Source organism: Furipterus horrens, unplaced genomic scaffold (genome assembly GCF_987537825.1).
Source record: "Furipterus horrens unplaced genomic scaffold, mFurHor1.1.pri manual_scaffold_4, whole genome shotgun sequence".
Lineage (NCBI taxonomy): Eukaryota > Metazoa > Chordata > Mammalia > Chiroptera > Furipteridae > Furipterus > Furipterus horrens.
In genome coordinates, this window is record NW_028327174.1 from 145,788,331 (window position 1) to 145,815,058 (window position 26,728).

The 26,728-nt window shown below is 33.5% G+C and overlaps 1 long non-coding RNA gene across 1 annotated transcript in view; it reads left to right on the top strand.

Moving 5' to 3' along the window:
• The window catches only part of LOC150013008 (uncharacterized), a 493,123-nt gene that overhangs the window by 125,745 nt on the left and 340,650 nt on the right, over positions 1–26,728 (top strand). Inside the window, exon 2 of the long non-coding RNA XR_016510792.1 lies at positions 21,444–21,485. This is a non-coding gene — a long non-coding RNA (uncharacterized LOC150013008). The remainder of the gene's footprint in view (positions 1–21,443; positions 21,486–26,728) is intronic.

Below are 26,728 nucleotides of genomic sequence, written 5' to 3' on the forward strand. Positions count from 1 at the left end.
CAACATTAAAGACCGAAACCCTTTAACTGTGCCACCATTGTTTCTTCGGATACCCACTCCTTTATCTGTCAAAATCTAAGCATCCTTTAAGTGTCAGTCCACATTTCTTATTCATCACAGGTGTAATTAATGAGTCATAATAGACATAAGTAATCGGTCCCTCATTTATACATCCATTCCGGATACTACATTCATACACTTACCCCATTGTGTAATAGATGTTTCCCTGTCTTACTCTCTTGGTAAACTCTGCATACCTTGAAAGCAGGAAACGTGCCACATACAGTTGGGTTTTAATCTAACATAGTGTCTGGCATAGAGCAGGAGATCAATACGTGTTGGTGGAATTAGATTCTCTCCCATTACTTCTGCCTCTTCTCATTATTCTCTAGCTCTCTTGATTATTCTTTCGTAACTAGTGGTAGGTTGCACTTCATAAAATATTTTCTGTGTCATAAAATTAAGTCAATGTCATTCTCATAAACTTTGTAGTGATGAAAGTTTTTTATCTTAACATTATTGTTCAGTTCATCTTTTACATTCATTTTCTTAAAGTTAACTGAAAATTGGGATTTAATCTGATAGAAATTCAGCAGGGACTAGTAACAAAAAAGAATAAATATATGTTTACTATTTACATAATTTTATTCTAAGGTGGCATTGAATTTGAATTTAAAAATTTTTAAACATTAAATAAAATTGTTAGTTTTTTTTTCCCTCTCTTTGGATTTAGGTTTAGGATGTGCTATCAGAGGAATGAATTTTGAGTGTAAAATTTATTTTGCTTTTTCCTGATAGCAATACATGTAACAACATAGAAAGTTTTAGTAAAGGCATATTGACAATTACATCTATCTATCAGATTATTTTTATAATGTATACATATTTTGAGGTGTTTTAATACATCTAGTTCAGCTAGTTGGCTGCTAATTAATACAAAGTCATGGATTTGACCCTGATGAGAATGTTACTACTTTTCTGTGTGTGGGTATTAAGAAAGACTCTCTTTTCACTATTGGAACAAAACAGTAGCCCCAAATGGATCAAACAGCCCATTTTATAAATAGAGATGTCTGCTTTATTCAGAGTAAAGCTATGGAATGATAGACTATCCATTCAATTGATATCTCTCTATCAGTGGATTATAACAACAATTTCTGTGACTATAGGAGACTGAGAAATAATTTTGTCATAGCAAAGTAATGACAGGAATTTCAGATTCTACAGTTTAGCAAACAGAATAGTCATTAACCATCTTAGTATAGTTTGATTCGCATAAATTCACATCATATCCCGCACTTACAAGGCCATTTCTGTGCCCACAACAAATGAGCCAATTTTACCATTTAAACTTGGCATATGCTCTCAGAGGTGTTGAATGTTCAAAATACCTGTTTTCCCAAGTCCATTAAGCTTAAAAACTACATTTTAATGGCCCCTTGTATTTAACCCTGTTTAATATGGCAAATGCTTGAGAGCTACTTACAAACATCATTAAATTTCATCACTAATTAACCAATAACAGGAATGAAATTAACACCTGTCTCTGCAGCTTCAGATTTTGGATTGCACCTAGTGAACAGTTAAGAAAATCCCCTGTTATTCAACATTTACTGGGGCCATTTGCATTCTGATTTTCAATGAGCTATTATGATTTATACTCTCCTATAGTCATCTAAAAAATAAGACTTGAAGACACTGTTCGTTATCTGAATTTGAAACTATGTAACATCTTACATTTTGAAATCAGTTTTCAGAGTGAGATATCAATTTGTATCATATATAAGTGATTTTGTCTTTTTCTTAAAAACTACTAAAATGAGAATACTAATGGAGTGAATGGGGAATTTTGCCAAAAAAAAAAAAGTTAATATTTGTTACATTAAACTAATACAAAAAGAAAGCTTTCAGGTTTCAATTATTCCTTAAAATGCAGAAGCATTTAACAATGTGAAACCTTGGCCTCTAACCTAACCTTTGTGGGCCTTTGGCCTGTGCGGTTGCTGTAGGGGCTGGCAGTTTTAGAGAGAAAACAAGGCAATTAAATTGGCAAAATGGTTCAGTGCTACCTGCAACACCATTCAATAGCATCACTAACTAATAATAAGAATTGTAGACTTGGGAAAGTTTCTTACTTACCAAATGTTTGTTCTTCTTTTGCTACAGTGAAAGGATGTGAGAATAATTACATAAAAAGTAATGAAATAGAAAAATCTCATGGAACATTATCATTAACATCTAACGTAAATATGTAGTCTTAAGATAAAACACTTTGTCTTTGGTTACTGTTGATTATTTATACTTAAATCCATGAAACATTGCCATTATTTTTATGATTTTAAACCAATTGAACTGTAGATATAGTGGCTCTAATCATTCATATAGTTGTTTTTGATTTAATACAGTTTTTTTTTCTGATATTTCAACATACATCAAGAGATATTTTTTAAGTTTATAAGCTTTAAAAAATTCTTATAAGATAACCAGAAGATGGCAGCATGGAACTATTTAGACATTTGATAGCTTGTAACTTCCATTAAAGAAAAAAGTTACTTGATTTTTACAAACGGTATTTGATATCTGATTTCCAATCACAAAATTTTCTCAATATAAGAAACATAATTTAAAAAAATACTAAGATCCAAATAATAGCTTGACTAAAGCAGAATTGCAGAAGAACAAAAATTGGTTCTTCTTTCCTGCAAAATAATGTAGAAAAAAGATGAAAGAGAGGTGGTAGAGCGAGAATGTTAAGGCTCTTTACAATGTGCTTTCAGAACATTTTAAATAGCTTAATAGAACCCATTATGGGAAAGAAGGGACTCTTAAAATTCCAAACAAGAGAAGCCCTGATACTGAACTAACCAATTAATTCCATCTACCCCATTAGGAAAGAATTAAAGGTCATTATTATAATTACACAGGTTCAAAACAAAGTCCTTAAATTTTCATCTTTCAAGTCCATTTCAGCTCTTAAAAATAAAAACCTATAATTCTATGATCTTATGAATCTTTTATAGACCAAATATGTGAAGAATATACAAAGAAACCCAGTACACCCTTTTTATTTTTAAAGGTGTAATTCCATTATAACACAACTAAAGACTTCTGTATAACAACAACAAAAATGTTTTAAATTGCAGCAGAGAATCCAAATGTTTATAGTAATATGGAACATAACAAAATGACAGTTCAAGAAAACATTTCTTAGATTCTCTGAAAAAAATTGTAACAAGATTTTACTACAGTAGAAATGTTGAGGAAAGTTCCTCAATACATTCTACTCTGTTGTTAAACACAAAACTTATAACATTCATTCATTACATTTTTCTGATCATTCTATAAATCTATTATATGTATTAAATCCTCATTCTTTTTCCCAAACACATTAGGACCTATTCAAACTGAAAAAGTTACCACACTTGTCATGAGAGTAGTTTGGGTTTCTATATGTATTAGTATATTAGTATAAATCTACTTATTCATTCAATGTTTATTTATTGCCTACTATAATACCTGATACCATTCTAAGCAATGATGAAAATACATTACAGGTTTTGGGTAGACCCATTAAACAATCATAGCTGGAAACTAGAAAATTTAAGAAGTGAATAGGAATACCAAATATTTAGTGTGAATGTCCAAACAGTCATTATAATTAACAACAGGCATAGTTGTTTACATGCATTGTTTAAGTCCCTGTGATTTTTCTTAGTTTGGAATACTTATATTTATACATATTGAAGTAGTAATGAATTAACAGGATGAAAATATCTATAAACAAGATTCTTCAAGTGATAAATCACAAAATAACCATCAAAACACTAGAGATAAGCCACTGAAAAAATCCAAAAAGGAGACAATTTCTCCTCATTTCCTCCTGCAGTGGGCAGCAAAGCCTTAGTTAGTTTTTAAGATTACTGAGAGAAAAGGAACAATGAACAATGGATCAAAACAGCTGCTGAAACAGCAGACAGGTGTTCTCAGAGCTCATAGGAAAGTGTTTGGAGGCAGGGAAAAATTTTGATGATGGTGATAATTATGATAAATACTTTATAATATGTTTTACATTTTCATTCTCAATTTTAAAAAAGTGTTCAGTACAGTAAGGCATAAAAATAGTCAGTGCTTACAACTGAGCAACTTGAGACACAGTTAAGTTAAATCTAAAGACAGAACCCTAACGAGCAGTAGAATCAGGATTCTGAGTCAGGTATTCCTGCCTGTGCATTAGTCAGAGGAAGAGAGGGGACAGATCAGAGAGAGGTTCAAGCGTGAGAACATCTTTGATCCTTTGGAGTTGAGAAATTATTTGAATTATTTTAGATAGTCCACAAACATAAATAAAATATCTATTCAAGTGCTTAAAATCCATGTCTGAAGGCAAAAATAGAATTGTAACCCATCCAGTTACTTGATACTTAAAGAGCGATTTCAGTAGTCCAGGTGATTTACTCACCTTAAATTTGATTCCCATTTGTCTTCATAAATTCCAATTTTAATTAAAAGGTTTTAATCCCATAGGTAAGGTGTTGCATTCCCCCCTCTCCCTACCCTCCATAGAGCATCTTGGCCTTGTAAACAGAGAAAACAATACAGATTACATTATTTTGGAGCAAACGACTTATTATTTGTGTGTGTTTACACCCTATGCACTTCACCTTGTATGACATCCAGCGCACTGAAAATCTCACTGGGTGACCATAAAAAAATGGAAACATGTCTATTGGCTTAGTCCCTCTGAGTTTTACCTTGGTTTTGTGTCAGAGTTTTCTTTTCCAGGGATTAGGGCTAGTTTTTGAAATGTCCAAATACACAATTTCCTTTTAGAAAGAATATACAAAGTGATAAAAACATAAATAAGAATACAAGTAGCCTACCTTAAATGCTAAATGTATGTAAAGGCAAGGAATGTTATAGCACCTAGCTAGTTAGCAAGAAAACATTTATTAAGTACCTGTTATGTGACAGATACTGTCCTAGGTGATGGAATATAGTAAATGTAGTGAAGGAACTTGAATACATTTCCGAGAGCATTAGAGAGACACTGAGACACTGAAGACTTTTCAGTTGAAGCCATCACTAAAGCAGAGGGTTCTGTGGTTGGTTCTACTTTACATTATTTTTCACTTTAGATGAAGAATATGAAAAGAGTTAAATATTGTTTAAACACCTCACTTCTTATTGTACATCAACCTCACGTGGAAAAAATAACATTTGTTTAAAATGAGACCAAGTTTGGCCACATTTCAAAATGCTTTAAAATAGTATAAACTGCATCGAGTCTGAGTGGTGACGATTTGGTATTTCTTATTATTGCTTGCCCTTAACTCAATGTTTTTTCTGTTGTGTAAAATTAATGTTCTATTTTGTATCTATGGAATTAAAACAAAATGTTATTGCCCCTTAATGAAGAAACTATTTTTAATACCTTATTTGTTTTCTGGAATGACTTTTCAAAATAGAAAATATTGCCAGGAACTGTTCTTCTATACATTGGGATGTGCATAAAATAATTTTAAAAAAACACATTTAAAAAAATTATAACTTCATGGTTTATTTTTACTTGGTGTTATGAATTTCTGCTAATTATAAGAAAAAGTTACATATTGTTCAGATTTAAATTTTCCTACTTTTTGCCTCTCTTTTAAAGCTTTGATTTTTCCCAGGTCTTTGCTTTGACCTTTTGTGATACTATTCATTTACCCTCTTTTCTTTTATACACACTATTAAGTATCCCAAATCCCTTTCACCTGCAATTTTTTTCAGACTCTTCCCAGATCTCCACCCCCCTCAATGCAGAATCTTATTAAACTTTCTCATTTCCTTACAAAATGTATATATTTAGGAGAGAGAATGTTAGATAAATTGTGACAAAAGAAAATTGACAGTGAAAACTAATTATATCAGTTAATTAAATGTTGGATAATAAAGGGCTTGATTCTTTTTTATTTATTTGAAATAATTACTAGATCCTTATATTTATTTGTAAATGCTTATGTCATTGCCTTTAGATCTTCACCAATAACACAGAAAAGTCACTGCATACCAGGTTCCAGTGCAGTTGGAACTGTTCGTCATCATATAGCAAAGGCCCATTCCCAAATCTCATAGCCAGATTTAGACTTTTACCTGACAGCAAAGAAATACATATTTTAAGTTCAGAGATGTGGATTCTCTACCACCCAGTCACTTACTACTGGAAGTGTCGTTATTATACAGCAATGTTTGTGCTTTATTGAAAGAAAATATTTTATTATGTAACTTATATTTGTAAACTATGTGAAATACAGAAAATAAATTTGTGATTAAAAGCACAAAGTTAATAAAATCATTGTTAAAATACTGATCTGGAACCGGTGACCAACTATATTTTTAAAATTAAAAAAAAATTCTTATTTTTTATCCCGGCAAGGGATTTTCCACTGTTTCTGTGACTTGGACATTCTATTGTGCTTCTCACATTCTCTTTCAGAGATTTAAAGTATATGTTACAAAATTTATGTTATATAGTAATATATTTCATTCCTTCCATTTATAAGACCTCATATCATTATATACAGATTGAATGATGGCCAAACTCTTCAGATTCTTGTTATTCTCTCATTGATTCTAACAAACTTGCTTTAAGAGTGTAACCATCAAATGCATGCAAATATATTAATCACATTCAAAATCATTTTAACTTATATGATAATGGTTTAGAGTAGGTATATAAGATTTAATTACATAAACTATTTTTCTATTTCTTGTTAACTTATGCAGGTAGGTACATTGTAATCATCTCATATCATTTCCATTACTTGGCATGTTGTGGCAATCAGTAAATACTTGTCTTGAATTTGATGAAATAAAATAGACAAGATAAGATTTTGGGATAGATAAATGCAATGATGAAAATAGAAAATGCAGACTTAAGCAATTAGTTTGGTTCATATTACTGATTTTCAACAATGAGGGAATAATATATTCTCATCAATTAGTTTGGAGGAAAAACACTTGGAAAATGAGTGATTATAAAATTTAGCCAAATAGTGACATTGAAATAATCTGGTAGCTACAAAGAAAGTTGTGAACTATGATTGCTTTATATGCATCATTACCTATCTAAAACTCTGTTATAATTAATTATAAAAGTTCTTGCAACATTTTTAAATATGCAGAAATGTTGGAAACATGGTACAAAGAGTTTGTATATACCTATCATCCAGCATCCCCTGTTAAAACATGGTATAGTCAAAACAAAATTCATTTGTAGAATTACACAATTAACATTGGTACAATAGTATTAAGTAAACCATGGTTCTTACTGAAATTTTACCAGTTTTTCCACAAATATCTTTTTCCTGTTCTAGTATGTAAACAGGGATCCCAGATTATATTTAGTTGCTATTTCCTTGATTTCTGTTCACCTTTGACAGTTGCTAAATCTTTCTTTGTTTTTCATGATCTTTAAACATTTGATAAGGATTGGTCAGTTATTTTGTAGACTAACTCTCGATTTGGGTTTATGTAATCATTTTGGCATAATTAGATTGAGATTATGCATTTTTAGCAATACTCCAGAAGTAATATTGTGTCCTTCTCAGTGTATCATGTTACAGGGTATATATTTTATTTCTCAGGATGTTCTGGAGTAAGTTAGCATGTGCTGAATCTTCCCACCACAAATTTGCTATATTCTCCCTTTGTAACTAATACACACACACACACACACACATATATATATATGGAGAGATATTTTGAGATTTTTGAATAACCTGCTTTACCTAATTACTTTAGCATCTACTGATAAATTTTAACTACAACAATTATTACTGCAATTTTTGCCAAATGGTGATTCTGTATGTTCCTTATTAATTTACTATTTATCATTACATAATATGCTTTTTGTTTCTTAAATATTAGTTGTTATTAATATTATACATTAATATTAAAGCAAATTATTTTTGCTTCCATTCATTAATTAGGACTTTTCTTGCATTTCTTCCAAAGATTCTAGCTCTATTAAACTATTATTTCTTCTTCAAAATATGTTTTCAGCTAAACTTTGCTAGTGTGAATAGTTACATTAACTCAAACACTGCCCACACCAAAAACTGCCCATACACTATATATAAAATGCTAATAATATATGTGGGCAAGACATACTGACATTGACATTTTTTTTTCAGTCTTTAAGCTAACACAGCTCCGTTAAAGAACCAATCTTTGTAATTGCTTTGAATGAGTCAGTATGGTCTCTGTTATATCATCGATCGGCTAATTAACAATTCTTAAAATAAGAAGTGCCATGATGATTTAATGATGATAAAGTGTCTGACTTGAGAGGTCCCTTATTAAAGTTTACCATAGCTTTGGAAGGAAATTTGAAAAGCAGGAACAATGCAAGCAGTACAGAAAATTGTAATTCTAGAATGTGAGATTAGATTTTAAAAATGAATTTTTCCTTAAATATAAATTGTAGATTATCTGGTGAAAAGTTCATTAATGCCAACTGACTCAAAAAAAAGAAAAAAAACTTGCAAGCTTACATATAAAGGGTGTCATTAAATTTCCCCCCAATACACACTTTAAATTTTTCCACAGTATATTCTGTAAATTCCAAACATTTCTCTGATATATCAGTGCTTCAATGTTGGCAAGAATATTTTTCTAGACATGCTAGCTTTCTGCTACGTACATTTATATCTAGAAAATGATCCTTAAAATTAAATGCATTATGTGTCAAAGAATAATAAGAAATTTTACTTTCAGATATATGAACAGTAAATGTGTTTTGGATCATCTTATAGGAAACTCTTCAAAGCTTTCTGTGAATTTGGCTGATGACATGTTAACACAAACTGCATTGTCTTATTTTGTGACTTCTGCAGTTATTCAGCATTATCACAGGCTCATCAAGAATGTTTCTCCCCACTATTTAAAATTGCTAATGGATTTGCAGCTAACCTCTGGCTTCAGCCATGGTCAGTTGCCTTCAGTACCACTTGTATATGCATTAAGCTGATAAGTACTGTGCTTCATTTTACCCTTGAGCAAACCAAGTTTAAAGGGGAAAACAAGAATGCAAGAAAAAACAGACAAATAATTACTTTAGCTTGAGATGAAGATGGTGAAAAGTCATGTAATTGTCTTCCAATTCTTGGCAAGATATAATGAACTAAGGTTTTGGAGGGGTAGTCGGTGAGAGGGGGCCCCAAAACAGAATCTAGCTGAGATAAGAGGTATAAGATAGCTTTCCTGTGCTCCGTATCATGGTTTTCTTAGATGCCTCAGACTGTATGTTATTCTGTATTATTAGCTTGATAACGTTTTAATTAAAATGTACATCTTGGGTTAATTGTGGATTTCTTCCCACGTAAGTGGCTATTCCTCAATATTCCCAGTGTTCTTGTTTCACATTACATTTTAATTTGTTAGTTCATCAGGGAGAACAGTGTACCCTAGCAAAGAAAGGATTACTTGTCATGACTCAGTAGGCTAGCAAAGCTCTTGTTGAAAGAGGAAGTCTAATGAAAAGAAAGATTTTAAGGTCAAATTATTAGCTCAGATATTTCATGGAAGAGAGAAATTGAAAATGTATTTTCTCATTGCACTGTACAATATGCTTACTTTAAAAATGTCCTTAATACATAAAATGTATGTCTCTTAAAATGCACAAGGAGATACTATTTAAGACAGGTAAACACACAATGCAATATACAGATGATGTTTTATAGAATTGTGCACTTGAAACCTATATAATTTTATTAACCAATGCCACCCCAATAAGTGTAATATGAAAAGAATATACTATATGCACAAAATCTGAAACGACTGTACTTTTAGAAATAATCCTTAAGAGTTATCATTGCATGAGAGAAAATTTTTGATATCATTTCCTTTATTTATTTTGAAAGAATGAAAATCATCCCTAGTAACCTGGTAAGAATTTAAACAAAAAGGTTAACTATAAAATAAGGGTGTAATAAGATACATAACAATTTAACTATTTTCCTTCACATAGTTGAATTTTATGACTATATTTTGGGCTTTTTTTTTTTACTCAGCTATTTTGACCCAAACATAATGTAAGATATTTATAATTTACTTACCAGAAGAATAGTATCAAATTAAAAAGTTTCAAAGAAGCAGATATACCAGCCACAAAATAAAATTTCTTTCACTTTAAGAATTTGCTGAGTGTTCAACATATTGAGTATTCAACATACAATTTCAACAATTTAAATTGAGCATTACTTGTTAAACAATGGAGTTTTATGATGACAACTCTGCAGACCCAATACAATAGTACAGTTAAGGACGTAAAACTCCCGAGTCAGCCTTCTGTGTCTTTATTTCATCTTCCCTGTGATTAACTCAATTAGGCAACAATTAAATATTGGTCGCTTTGATTTAAGTAATCTTATTTTCTTCTTCCAACCTCACCATTGTTTTTTAATGATGAATCACAGCAAGCCCTTATTCCTGTCCGTGGAGTACCCTCTTTGTTCAGGCTTTTCTAACATCTCTAATATTCAGATGGTATTTTAGTCAGTGGCTCATCTCCAATCCCTGTTTGGCTAATTGTGCTGAAGAATGTGATTTTTTCCCCCAATGACACTCTGATTCTTTTTTTTTTTTTTTTTTTTGGACTCTCAGATGTATGCATTTTACTTATACAATTATTTTACAAGACATAGAATGATCATTTTTTAAATTAATATAAAATATATTTTTAAAAATATATACTTATCTTTAAGAAATATATTTATTCTCTGAAAACTGTAACTTCAGCTGTGTGCATGCACACAGATATAGGAGTGCAGGTTTGTGTATGTATTGGGGATATTGTAGAAGAAATTGGTACCAGATATTTGTGGGACATTTTTCTGCTCCCAAATAAGAATTCCAAACTTAAATTTTAAAAAATCTATTTTGATCATCTTGTTTTATAGAAGATCTGAAACCCAAAAATAAGAGTGCATCTAGTTTTCCTACTTTCAGTTCCAAGTGCTTTTATTATAGTACAAGTTAGCCATGATAGCATACCCATTTCAAAAGTGAACTTGTATATGGCAAAGTATTTATTTATAAAACTACTCTTCAGTGGTGCCCAGACTATCATCACATGAATGCTCAATTTAAAATGTATTTTTAGAGGATGGCTAGAAACTTGATTCCCTGAATTTATGCCTTTCAATGCAGAAGATAGGAGAAAGCATGCACTGACAATTTGGAAAATGTGTGAATAAAATTAGCTGGTTATTATCTAGTTAACAAATAAGCTCCACTGTCTGGTGTGCTATGAAGTGGAAGTGAGAACTTCATAGTTGGAAAGAAGATATAAATGGTGTTTTGCAAGGTCGTATTGATCTTTCTTTTTGTTTTCAATTTAAGGTTTTGAAAAAAGTAATTTTAAAGGTAAGGAAAAGTCTAGTGAAAGTCACCATCTCTATTCTAACACGGTATATGACTGATTAGGTTATTAAAACTAGCATGTTCAGTTTTCTGTTCTAAGGCAAAAATGGTAGTAGATTATGGTTTGAATATACCTTATTGCATGTGAAAAAGATCAACTAATACAAAGTTATTCTATAAAACATACGGATAATTTTATACCCATTCACTCAACATGTTTTCTGAGTGCCTGTTATGTGCCAAGTGTTGGGATAGATGTTAAATAAGAGAAATCAAGAAGTGAAGTCCCTTCTGTTTAGAAACTAGCAAGTGTTTTAGAAGAGATACACCTTTAAAGCAATAATTGAAGTACAAGGTTATCATACAGGAACATGAGACAGAATGAGACACACGTAGTAGGGGCATATACCTAAGCCCAGGAAGAGGATGAAAAGGGGAATTATATGGGCCGAGCTCTAAAGAACTGTGCCTGGAGGAGAAACAGGCAGAGATAATCCAAGAAACAAGGAACAGAACATGAAAAATATGAGTAACGAGGAATAGAGTATAAAAAACACAAAAATGAAAGAGAACATAATGGCCTATTCTGAGAACAGCAAGTGTTTTTTTCTTCTGGGCCAGATGGGTGATATGGGTTAATGACCGTAGAGGAGACTGCTGAGCAAGACAGGAACTACCTGCTTTATGAATGCCAAACACAAGCTTATATACGGTCTTAGGGGATGGGAAGCTCTTTTAGGATGTTAGTGAGAGAATTACATACAAAAATTCACTTTTTGGATAATTTCCCTATAATAGAATAGAAGATGTATTGAATGGGGGTATAATTGAAGACAAAGAGATCAATTAGAAAAGTCTAGCTCCTTGACGCTGCATGAACCTCTCACCTACCACTCTTCTTCTCAAAGCAAGGTTTAGATATAGAACTATAGATATTCAAAAATGAGAGAATCCTTAATTGCAACACTAATCATTTCATTCTGCAATAAAGAAAAAGAGGTCAAACAGGTTAAATGAGTTGCACAGTGCCAGAAAATTTCCTTCACCACTGAAACTTAGGACCCTGATCTTCTTTCTCAGAACAAAACAAAACAAAAACAAAAACAAAACCATGAATTAGAATTCACAAGGAAGCAGTCCTTCAGCTTTAAAGAAATATTTTTAACTAAAATATTAATGATGATGTGTCTGTGTTAGCAGTGTCATAAAACAAGTGACCTTCCTGGATAAGACTCTCTGTGGTTAAAATTAAAAAGACAAAGGAAAATGAGGTCTGATTATTAGTGGAATTAGTTGATGATCCAGTAGGATGACAGAGCCATAAATGCCAGTTATTGACAGATGATAATGGAGTATTCAAATCTCCGAACTGGTGCTCAAGTCCAGCTCTTAGAAATAATGAGGGAGCTGCTCCCCACACCCTGCCTCCTTGCAAGGTGCTAATGCTATATTCTGAATACTGATGTGCAAACCCAGCATAATAGCAGTGCAGTGCTCGGCATTAATTCCACTATTATTTTGTTTTCTGTTGCTCTAGATTCTGAATTTTTGAAGATTAGGCACTTATGAAGTGCTTTCAAGAATATGATAAGGAAATAATATTGTGATAAACCCTTCTTGAGATTTGCTGGATTGGCAGTATGTTCACAAAACTTGAATAAAATAAATACCTTAAGAAGATAACACATTGTAGTGCTGAGTGTTTATGTAGATTTTTATTTTACATATTTATTTTTTCAATTTTATTTGTTGATTTTAGAGAGAGAAAAGGGAGAGAGAGAGAGGCACTGATTTATCAATTTGTTGTTGCACTTATTTATGCACTTATTGATTGCTTCTTTTATGTGCTCTGACTGGAGAATGAACCCACAACCTTGGCATATCAGGACGACACTCTAACCAACTGAGCAACCCGGCCAGTGTAGATTTTTTAAATAACCCTCTCAAGGCTTCTTATTAGGGTTTTTAAATAGCATTAAAAAGTATAATTTGTCAACCAGGATGATACTGGCTCCTTCACACTAAGGATTAGTGCCTGATAAACAGAACTCATAGCTCACAGAGAGAGAGAAACCACTTTACAACTACTGTTGAACTGAATAATATTTACTATAAGATTAGTCATATAATTATAATCCCCAGTGAAGATAAGTGATTTGCTCAAGAACACAGGTAAGGAAATGGGAGAACTAGTGCCTGAATCTTATTACCCTGACCTCACATCATCAGTGTAGCCACTGTGCCACAAGGTATTTGAGTCTTCAACACATTATTGTTTGAGTAGTGAAATAATAAAGGGTGCCAGTTTCCTAAAATGCATATGTGTATCAATATTCTCCCTTCCCCAGTGACTCTAAATTTAGAAAAATTGAATTTAGATAAAATTTAGTCCTCTGGGGATGTGAAATGGAAACCAATCTTCAAGTGTTTCAGTGATCACCGGGGGCCAGGTAGCACATGGTGCTTCCAAGTTGCTAGCTGCGGGGTGGCTGGAGCCTGCAACTCCTGACTCCTGGTGTGCATAGTGTTGCTGACACAAGTCACTCTGAGCCCCATGTCCTAGGAAGAGAGGCCTTAATCTGTAGGCAGAGTTGTCCACTTACCTCAGTGGCTGCGGCCCATTTCTCCTGTTTGCAGAATAGGAAATTAATGCATATCTTCAGCGAAATAAAACATTGCTTTTGCTTGTGAAGGAAATACCTGATCATAGCAGAAAATAATTAGAAAAATACAGAAAATATGTAGAAGAAAGTCAACACTCAGAGATAACCACAAAGCATTTTCTTCCATGCTTATCTCTATATGTACTACACCATAAGGACTCTACACGTGTCTTCACAGTTTATGGGAAGAATTGGGTGGCGAAATGTTCTAGGTAACCTGGTGGCAAGTTTGCCTCAGAAGAATGAATTGACATCCATGATCATATATGACACTTACAATGCTTTTTTCATTTCTGAAAATAAGAATTTGCTAAATGTCCACTCAGTGATCGTAGTACAACAAAGTTTAAACTGTTCCATTACAATCAAATAATATATGTACCTTAAAACAAGGGGTTAGAGTAAAATATGGAACAGTCTTAGTCTTTCCATCTTATGTCATGAGATATTTTGTGATATTTATTTTAGAAAATAAAGGAAAACTACCCTTTCTCCAAAGAAGGAAGCATTGTCAACTATTTTTAATGTACAAAAGTGATGCAGTTACCAGGTTATAATCACAGAGTGTAAATGTGGAAATTTTCTTTCTCCCTGTTCCTCTGAGATGGAGGAGGACCATGGCAGAAAAACCTTAGAATTTGTACCTGCTTCTTAGAATTCTGTTTACTAACTTTATAAAAAGAGATTTTTTTTTTTTTTTTTTTAGGGGAAGGAGAAGGCAAGGAGGTTGAGAGAGTAAAGGGGATTTCTGAATTCGAAGGTTGAGTTTTATACAATGGAATCCTACTGTGTCCTTATCTTTTCACCTAAAATTGTGAAATTCACTAAATAGTTCCATGCAATTAAATCGTATTTGAAAACATGATTACAAATAAAAGCACATTATTTCCTTACCTGTGGGGAAAAACTTGGTTCCTTTTACCTATTATAAGACTTTTATCTTGTTTCTTTGTGGGGGTTGGGGGGAGAGGCTGGTACACATAGTAGTGAAATGAATTATCAGAATACATAAATGTTTAATGGTATCTGTTAATATATCCTTTTGAGAGACTCCCCGTAAAAGAACTGAGTGAAAGGCAGCAAATATTTTTAAGGATCTGATAGGTACTGGCAAGTTGCTTTCCAATTTATACTACCACTACAATAGGTAAAGATAGCAATTTCATCACAGCTGCTCATGACTATCAACACAAAATAAAATAACACAAAAGGCTTGCTTTATTAAAATTGTATTTTTTTTTTTTGTATAGACAAATACCCTTAAAGACAGGCATAGGCCAAAGCTGTTCTCAGTAATTAAAATCTTAGTGATAGTCTCTTTAGGTCAGGAGAGGATCACTTTGAGAGTACACATGAAGAAGCAGAAAAGGAAAACTGTGTCCACTGATAGACCACCCCTCAAAATCTGGGAACATCAAGGGAGCATTAATTATACAGGAAGCCCATGAAAGAGAAAGATATAGTAAATGGAAAATGGGAGGACATTGAAGATAAAAATTTACCACCTACATGGTTGTGTAGAGCTATATTCAAATTTTGGAAATTACTGACTGTATTACTGTTCTTATCTGCCATAACAGAGTACCAGAGACTGGAGACTTGATAGAAAAAAATTCGCTTCTCATGATTCTAGAGAATAGATATCAAGTATGAAGGTGCCTGCAGGTCTAGTTTTTTCTGGGTCCTCTCTGCTTGGCTTGTAGATGGCCACCTTCTCTTTGAGTCTTCCAGTGACACTGAATTAGCACCCACCTTAATGACCTCTTTTTAACCTAATTACCCTTTACAAGACTATTTCCAAATACAGTTATATTATGAGGTACTAGGGGATGAAATTTCAACATATGAATTTTGGGGCACACAGAATTCATCCAATAACACTAATGTATTAAAGTTTCTAGTTTCTTCTTAATATACTATGTACAGTACACTATCCATGATGCCTACCTATTTGCTCAGTAATTGATATAGCATGATCACTAATTTTTATCAGAGAAAAATATGTTGCACACCATGATTGTTCTGAATATATGAATCTTTATGTTCATAAGCACTCTGGTTTTATAATAAGCAGGCACAAAAATGAGATTTAGTAATAGCTGTATTTGGTCTCTAAATTTCTGTTTGCATACTCTATATAACATCCTTTATTCAAATACAGCACATCTATTGAACTTGCTCCTTAAATTGATGGTCATACATCAGGAGTGAAATGAAAATGGAGTGACAATTTCCTCCAAGATAGGTTGAAAAGTAAGTTGCTTTAGGACTTAACATTTCAATAAGGTGATGTGGAGTAACTCTGCCAATATCCTTATGATCTTTTGACAGCTTTGACAGGGACAAATGATGTAGCCTGGAGAGCAGCTCTTTGGCTTATGCTTATAAATTTAACTTATGTGATACAGTTAGTTGTGTTTCAGTCAGGAAATGGATATATCCAATTTTGGCTATTAAAGATATAAAGTTATTGTGTATTTTACAATATGAATAAAGTATAGACAATACATTTTAAATGCAGCTTCTAAATACATGCATTTACTCATGCATAAATTAACAACTATTTACTTGGTATCTTTAAAAATAGAGATAGGCACAATTTAAAATAATTGACTTTAGTGTATCTAGAGATTGTATAGATATACTCAATACTTAGTTAATGGGTACTAATAGTTATTATATAATAAAGTCTGGAGGGACTCTAAAGCATTCATATTGAGCATAGAAGCATATATCATTGTGATATTCATTTAATTTATTTTGAAGTAATATAGTGATTAGTGAAATGATTGTTACTTAGATCTAATTTTCTAATAACATCACTCATACTCAAAACATAGGACGGATGTATATGTCCTATGGCATTGCATTGTTATTGACCATTTCCAAGTTAGCTCTGAATTGAAACACAGCAGTAACAACATAAACAACACTCCATGATTCTTTTTCTCCTCCTTTCCCTAATACATTGTTTTATCTGTAGAAATCCATCTGTGATTAAGTAACGGTTTTAAGGAATTATTTTTTTCCCCAGATTATTGGCCTTTTCAGAAAAGATCCTTGAAAGCAATCAACTAGTTGAAATATGACACATTTTTTGGGTTGTGAATCCCACTTAAAATCAAGGAAACATTCATACTTTACAGGTTAAATACTCTAAGCAACATGATAGTAATGAAAGTTCAAATGAGAAAAATGAGAATAATGCAAATTATACTTTATATTAAATAGTAACATTTATACTATTTATTACTATAAATATTATATATTTACTAAAATATTATACATTATACTAAATATTATACATTTATTTAGTTCAAATCACTGCATTACTACATCTTTAAATATTTAATAGAAATATATGTTAGTTTTGCTTAAAGTAATTCAGTTATTTTTGGAGTAAATGAAAAATAATTATCAAATTTCTCATAATAATAAGGCAAATGATCTGTCACTTAATATAACTAAATTATTTCAAACAGAATAATGCCTGGCTTTGAATTTAGTTCTCTTTAAAAGAGTGAAACTAAAAGAAGATAATTCACTGAAATGATTTCTGACAATGGAACACATTTACTAAAAGGAGTGGGATTACGATTACGTAAAGGGTTCATATTGGTGTAGTGTAAAAACTCAGTAACTAGAATCTGATCAGCCTGGATTTAATACATAGTTACATTAAGTATTACATGGGCAATGTTTATAGATAACTAACAACTAAAATATTATGTCAGGACCTGTGACCAAGGTCAGTTCTCTTTTTCCTGTAAGAGTCACTTGATGTAAATGGTGTGGTTTCATAATTTGGGAGAGTTTGTGAAGATCTAAGGTAGGAGGATCTCAAGTCCTCTGCTAAATCATATGGAGTCTCTGAACCTTGAATATCACCATTGATACTGATATTTTGGGCTGGATAATTGTTTCTTAGGGAAGGGGGCTACACTGTGAACTGCTGGGATTTATCGGCATCCCTGGCCTCTACCCTCTAGGTGGCACTTGCACAGCATCCCCAGTTGTTAACAACCAAAAATAAATGTCTGCAGAAATTGCTAAGTGTCCCCATCCGTGTTTGCATGTGTGTGTGTGTGTGTGTGTGTGTGTGTGTGTGTGTGTGTGTGGCAGATGGGGGAGCTGTAGAGGGGAATTACTGCTGGTAGAAGATCTTTGAGTTAAAACATTGAAACGATGTGGACAGATCACCGCCACCAACCCTTTCACCACAAGACCTATAAAATAGCTTCTGACCAGAAAACCAGAAAATAGTTTACAAAAATATAGCCCACTTTTCAGATTTGACATTTGAAATTTTTCTTATTGAGGCTATAGGTGTTCCATTGTTTTAATGATAATAATATTTTGTTCATTTTCTCTTCTCAAGTTATTTTTCTTCTAGCCTATACTTAGTTCAATTAAACCAATCTTTAAAAATAAGTGTATCTCCTCCTTCCTTTCTCTCTACTACTTTTCTCATTATAAGGTTTTGTGTTCCTAAGAAGAATCAGAACTAGCAAACCTATTCCTATGTTTAAAGCCCTAGCAATGGCTAAAGAAATTGAGATTCTAGAAGCTAGAGATTGCCTGGTTTCTCTGTAAGTCCAACTCTGACTTTGTTGATACCATGTCTTTCTGTAATAAATTTATTATAGCTTGGCAGTAATGCAGACTATCCAGAGTTTTGTACTTTCTCCTTTACCCCATAGTTTTACTCCCATGACTATTAGACAGTTGGTTTCTTACTCATTCTGTGGAAAATTTTTAGTGCCTGCCTGTCATTTAAGGAGATTTTTTTGTTGCTCTAAGTTATGACAGACCAGAAGTAAAACATAGGACATATAATTATAGCTATTAAATACCATTTAATATGCCTCATTCTAAATATATATATATATATAAAAACCCTGCCACTTTTACATTAATTTATCTGATGATTCTTGCATGAATAAAATTTGACATCTATGCATATGTTTCTTAATTATTTTGCATACAATTGTAATTGTGTGAACATAAATATAAGAAATATAAACTAATGTTTCACACTGAGAGATGAATAGTAGAGTACAAATATCAGTTAAAATATTTGCTTAAATATCAAAATTCGAATATTATTTTTGAGTAATTACTTTTTTTCCTTTTATTTTTTGGTTTTTCAATTACAGTTGTCTCATTTTCCCCCCATTGCTCCCCCCCCACCCAACCCACCCCTTCTCCCGCAATCATATCCCTCCCCGTTGTCCATGTCCATGAGTCATTTATACACGTTCCTTGACTAGACCCTTCCCTTACTTATCCCCCTTCTCTCCCTCCCCCCTCCCCCCTATTGACTACTATTCTGCTCTTTGTTCTATTTAGTTCATTTGTTTATGTTGTTCTTTATTTTCCTGTATTAGGTGATATCATATGGCATTTTTCTTTCTTTGCCTGGCTTATTTCACTAAGCATAATTTTCTCTAGTTCCATCCATGTTGTTGCAAATGGCAGGAGTTCCTTCTTTCTTTCTGCTACATAGTATTCCATTGTGTAAATGTACCACAGTTTTTTGATCCACTCATCTACAGATGGGCACTTAGGCTGTTTCCAGCACTTAGCTATTGTAAACAGTGCTGATATGAACATAGGGGTGCATAGGTTCTTTTGAATTAGGGTTTTAGGAGTTTTCAGGTATAATCCTAGCAGTGGTATCGCTGGTTCAAAAGGCAGTTCCATTTTTAGTTTTTTGAGGTAATTCCAAACTGTTTTCCATAGTGGCTGCACCAGTCTGCATTCCCACCAACAGTGCAGTAGGGTTCCCGTTTCTCCACATCCTCACCAGCACTTGTTGTTTGTTGATTTGTTGATGGTAGCCATTCTGACTGGTGTAAAGTGGTATCTCATTGTGGTTTTTATTTGCATCTCTTTGCTTTTCAGATTTTTTGTAGTTTTTAGTAGCTCACATTTATTGGCCACTTACTATCTCCCAGAAAGGGTTCTAGGCAGTCTGTTTGTATTAACTCATTTAATCTTTACAACAATTTCATTTGAAGTGAAAACAGGCTCAGAGAGTGTTATGTAAATTGTCTGATGTCCATGTTGGCTAGTAATCCAGGGACCAACATTTAAATACAGGATGTATGAAATATCTAGTTTGGACCGTACAATAAAGAATTGAGCCTGCATTTATAAATGTGTGTGTGTGTGTGTGTGTGTGTGTGTGTGTATTTAAAAACAACAAAACCCTGTCATTAAGCATTATCCTATGCAGACCCCTGCAGTCAGTGCACATACATCTGCTCTGCTTTAGCAATGGGTTTTCTCCCATTACCTGGGAACAATCAAGGCATGTTGGTATAAAAGTGGGAATCCCCTAACTCATAGTTTGAATCCAGCTTAGTTTATTATCCACCCAGGTGACTTCTAGAGCTAAGCTGTTTTGAGCTTGAAACCTTTAAATATGGAAGAAATATTTATTTTTATTTCTACTTTATGGCTGCTATTTATCATTGATACTAAAACTTCTATTCCAAACTATGGATAGAGATTAGAGAAAAAGTTTATTTCTTCTGATTCTTCCTGGCATGTGGAAATTTCAGTCAGATAGGATGTCAAAAAATATGAACAAAGTGAGTGAGTCTTTTATTCTATATTAATTGAAGTTCTTGAAATTAGTATTATTGCATTTGCAGTGAGAGTTCTTAGATTTAGATCTGAGCTTTTATGTAGGTGGGTTTCTGAACATATTTGGAAGTATGACATTGCATCTCATAGAATGGTAAATCAGAAAGAAATGAGAAATATTGGGTTTTAATGCAGCCATGTGTAATTCTTTGTCCTTTTGATTTTTAAAGCACTGACGTTCATGTGAACACTTAAATCTATTATCTGCACATACATTCTAGTTTGAAACATTATTGCTGTGTTAACTTTAATTGGTGCTCTGCTGCCACTTTTTTGATGAACATATATTATAAAGCTTTTATCACCATAAAAATCTATTTAAACCTACCTCTTCATTTTCCTGTTCTTAACCTAATAATTCATGTTACTTTTTGAAAAGTGATATCTGAGATTTTGCCTAAAATTGACCTCTGTATGCCAGGCACTGAATTTGTTTCTATATTACTTTCTGGGGAAAAAGTTTATTTCAAAACATAAAAGAATAAAGTTCCTTTGGAAGTTCAGATTAAGAAATATACAAGAATACTTTCTCCTTTCCTTTTTCTTTTCTTGATGAACTTTAGCCAATAAGACAAAAGATAGAACACCCTTTGAAGTTAATGGGCATATACACATGAGCAATGGTTGAGGTTTAAACTATATTCCTGTTTTAACTTCATGGATTGGTATTTCTCAATCTGTTTATTATACTAAGTATATTAATAAGAATATATATTTATTTCTTAGGTTCCTGTCCTGAGACCACAGCAGGATGTGCCTTGGACAAAGGTATGTACATTTTAAATGGATTTGAAATTTTCTCCATGAGTAAAGTGTAAAAATGTTACAATAATTACATTGCTGTCACATGCTTAGATATTTTGAATTATAGTACATATTCATGTAAATGATATACCCACTTTAATCTGGAAAAATATACTAGTGAGAAATTATCAGAATAAAAAATCTGATTATCAAATGCATAAGATTGCCTGGGCACTGAAAGCCTTAATCCATACAAACTATATTCAAATAACTACTACCATTAATGCCCTCAATAGTAAGACAATAAAACTACCTATTCAAAGGTTGACAGAAGGTGTTTATCATAGCCTTGAATGGCTCTGATGAATGCATTATTAAAATAGAATATATGTGAATTAAATTATCAGTCAACAACTAGAGTGGCTAGGATTTAGGTAACCAAACTGATTTATTTTAAATCAATTGAAAAAGAAAAAGAAACATATACAGCCAAGTAAGAAGCAGGATGGCACAAAGTCAATACCAAGAAGCCTATGATTTAAAAATGGAGTTCTATTTTAAAAAGAAAAAGTGTAAACAAAGATTATTATAAAGATCATGAATTGTAGTAACCTTGACTCCAAACAGGGAGCTGAAAAATATGATATATATGATGAATAAAAAGTACATAGTGGGAACTCTGAGTAGAACAAAGAAAGGAATTGAGATTTTTAGGGACTGTGGCGAAGAAAAGTAAAGACTGATAAAATGAATTTCACATATAGAAACTATTAAAACCAGTTCTCTTCTATGGGTGAAATAGCAAGAAGAAGAAAAAAATGCCTAAATTTGCACATTCGTAATTTAAGTGAGCTCTAGGATAGGGTATTGAGAGGTTTGATGTCATTTCTCTGGAGGTAGTTAAATATCAAATAGATTCAGAAAAATCTGCAAAGTTTCTCTCAAGCTTCTCAAGGTCATTTATCCTATTCAGAGCTCTTCCCACCCCATACAGAAATCAGTACTCTTTATTCTTCTGCATGATGCAGTAATTATATATTGAAAGGGAAGATGGGAGTTGCTTTATGGTTATAAGAACAATCTGGACATATATGCTATCATTAGTAATGATTCTATTTTATGTGAATGTAATATTTGGGGAAATACACTTACATATACAAATTAATAATTTTAAATTTGGCTCAAAAACCTACTTGTGTGTTATGCCATGTTACTCTTATATGAAAACATAAAGTATTTTATAAGCATTTTTTCATGCATATGTGGATAATTTTCTGAGATTTTAAAACTGAAACACACAGGAAAATATAAATGCAAACATACATACATACATACAACATAAATACATAAGTTAGAAACAACACTCCCAGCTTTTTTTCTTGATCTTATTTTTGAAATAATTTTGTTTTTCAGTCCCTATTTAGAGACTGGTATGACTTCTTGTATCCAAAGAAAATATGCCAGCTGATGTGCACTGGCAGACAGAGAATGGATGGCTCCGGGCACAGCTCTCTGTTGTGTCAAGGCTTTAGCATGACATTTGGCAGGAAACGAAATCAAACATAGCACAATGCAAATAATCTTGCCTTTGCATAGATGTTCAGCCTCAACCCTGAGCCTGCTGTTTCCTTGATATTCTGAGGAAACAACATTTCTAGAAATGAACTGAAAACTAGGTCATTTCCTAGGTGTTCTCATAATGTGAAGAAATGGGTGAATCATGGCTTTGAAACTGTACCTTCCTGGGATTGAAAGGCAACTCTGTCATTAAGGAACAATGGAATCCTAGGCAAGTTATGTCAAATATAAAATTAATTTACTAATAATAATCACAAGTGTTGTGTGGATATTAAAGTGACATACGGCATATTTATTATAGAGCACCTCTTATACCTATTACAGAATAGATACTGAAACAATATTTTATTTCTTTCAACTTCTGTAATGAGTTGGATTTTATGTTCAACTTAATAATCATCCTTCCCTGGCTGGTGTGGCTCAGCTGATTGAGTGCCAGCCTGTGAACCAAACGGTTGCCAATTTGATTCTCGGTCAGGGCACATGCCTGGGTTGCGGGCCAGATCCCCAGTCAAGGGTGCGCGAGAGGCAACCACACTTTGATATTTCTCTCCCTCTCTCTTTCCCTCCCCCTCTCTCTAAAAAAATAAATAAAATCTTTTAAAAATCATCTTGATCATTATTTGAATAGAAGAGGAATGACCATAATGTAGATTTGTAAGTTTTTGACTATGTGAGCATGTGCAATAACATTTGTCTTTATCTTTGTTTAGGTACTATTTTGGGAGAAAGAAGAGTTGTTTCAAATGTCTTGATCATTTTTTATATTTAGTTCTTTTTTTTTTTAAAGAGTTCCGTATGATACAAAGGGTCTTTATGTTGTACAAGAGTGTTTGAATGTATTTCACTTGATTTTAGGTTTTGTCAGTGTGCTCACAGATGGAAGATGACACTGTAAAACATCGATGGCTTAGAAAAATCACACTTCCATAGCATACCTAAAACATCCTAGTTTAGTTCAATAGTTTGGTTCAGTTTCCTTATTGGAAAATTACTGTGTCATATAGTGCATTTGGTGCTAAGGGTACAAAGAAGAAAAATATGTTCTCTACCTTCAAGGGAATTATGATCTTAGAATAAAGGAGACAATTGGCAGGGGACTGAATGTCTAAACTCATATTTTAACACAAGGTGGTGACATACTGCAATGGAGAAGTGCCAGTGAAGGAGCCATGAAGAAAAGTCATTTTAATCAGTCTGGCTTCCTGGTGGGCTGACCCTTCAGCCTTCTTGAAAGGAGGAAATATCTTAAGAATAAAGGCAGGGAAATGATTTAGAAATCTATTGTTTGAATAAAAACAGAGATGGTAGTAATAAAGGTATGGATTCAAAATTGGGTTGTGAAATCCTCCCACATTGTTCTCCAAGGTATAGATTTTAGGTGAATTTGGACTTAAGGTGAATTATTTTTACAGGATAGAGATCAATTGATGTATAACGGTGTTTAGCATAGTGTTAATTATAATATGAAAATGAGAAACAAATTAAATAATAGGGAATATTAAATTAAGTTTATATTTGTAAGATATTTTAATTATAAAAATTAATGATTTTGGAGAATTTTATTAAAAGAGATTGTGTTTCTAAAAATAGAAGCGAAACTGTGAAATAACATTATAGTACATTACCTCTTTATACATATGCTTTTAAACACACATTTGTATAAAATACAGAAACACACAGAGATATCTCGTCGTCGGCAGCCGTCCGTCTCGAGAGACGATGGTGTAGCTTCTTAAGAGTCTATCTGCACCGCCGAGAATGGCTGTGCAGTCCGACTCGGGAGTGACATGGTATCTGTCTCCTCCTGTGTTGAATCGACATCTTGCGATGACGCTGGAGTGTCCTCTCCAGTGAAGCTGAAGCTACAGAGCCTGGGCGGGGTGATATGGAGGGTCTGCTGTTGCCCATGCAGCAGACACCCCCTCTCTCCGCAGCTGAAGGGTCCAAGGGAAAGACGGAGTCAATACAGCTTGGCTTCAGGTGCGCCGCAGGAGTTGCCGGTGTTGACTACAACGTCAAACCGCCTTAGGGACTCCGGCTCCGGATTTTCTGTCAGGGTTTACTCCCTTAGCCTTTCCCCTGAAGAGGTATGCCGCAAGGCAGCGGAGGTTTTTTGGAGTCAGAGTTTTCCTTCTCTGATGTGCCCTGACTGGAAGATCGAACCAGCGACACTTAGCTCGCAGACCGACGCTCAATCCACTGAGCCAAACCAGCCAGGGGGTACAGAGATATCTATAAGTGTTTTTTTCTAGGAGACAGGGCTCAAGGAGAGCACATAGGAGAAGAATGGAAAGAAACACATCAGGATAATTAAAGGTGCTTATCTCTGTGTACTAGGTATATGTGGGATTTTTAGGTTTTCTTGAAACTTTGATGTGTGTTTTACACTATATATGATGAACATGGTGAACACATTCATATAGCTCCTACTCCTGATTTTCCTGACTCCTGATTTTCATATTTGTGTGGTTCCCTCCACTTGATTATGGGCAGGACCTCTGACTTGCTTCTAACCACTAGAATAGGGAGAAGGTAAGATGATATAACTCCTGTGATTATATCATGTTACATGGCAAGGTGATGGGATGAAAGTCCCACGGGTATAGTATACAAGGCTACATTGTGTTAGAAGACTAATTCTTGCTCTTATGCAGGCCTTGAAGAAGCAAGCTGCCCATAGTCCAAGAGGGTCTATGGAAAGGGCTATATAGCAAGAAAGTATGGTAGCCTCTATGAGTTCAGTGTTGTCACTAAAAGCTGAAAATGGCCTCTGCTGGAATACATCAAGAAGTCAAATACCTCAGTCCTACAGTCATAAGAGAATAAATTCTTCCCATAACTTAAGTATACTTGTATGAATTAAGTAAACATATACTTATCTGAACCAAGTTCATGACACAGAGCTTCTAAATCCATTGGAATTTGCTGGGCGATGTCCTTTATCTTAGTGAACTGACTTTTGGACAGAGACTGGTCACCAAAAGGACCAAGTCATGGTTAAAAGCTTGGAATTTTTTGCCCTGCTTCCCATCTTTCAGGAAGAAGAGATGGGTTGGAGATTGAATTAATAATCAGTCATGCCTACATGATAAAGTCTCCATTAAAATCTAAAAAATACAGGGTTTGGATGGCGTATGGTTTGGTGAATACATCAATATTCTGGGAGGGTGGCACACACAGCTCCTTGGGGCAGAAGCTCTTGTTTGAAGGACTCTTCTGGACCTCACCCTATATATCTCCTCATCTTGCTGTTTATTCATATCCTTTGTAATGAGCCAGTAATCTAGTAAGTAAACTTTTTCTGAGTTCTCTGAGCCACTCTGACAAATTAATAGAACTTGAGGAGATGGTCATGGGAACCTATGATTGATAGCTGGTTTGTTAGAAGCTCAGGTAACAACCTGGACTTGAGATTGACATCTGAAGTGTATGTGTGTGGATGCGGGGGGGGGGGGGGATTTTTATGAGACTGAGCCTTTAACCCATGGAACCATTGTTAACTCCATTAGTAGCAGAATTGGATTAAATTGTAGGACACTTACTTGGTATTTGAGAAATGCATAGTATAAACACACACACACACACACATACGCATGCATGCACACACACACACACACCTGGTGTCAGAAGTACTATGAATCTGAAAGTAAAAGAAGATACAGAAATATTTCCTCCATACAAGTTGG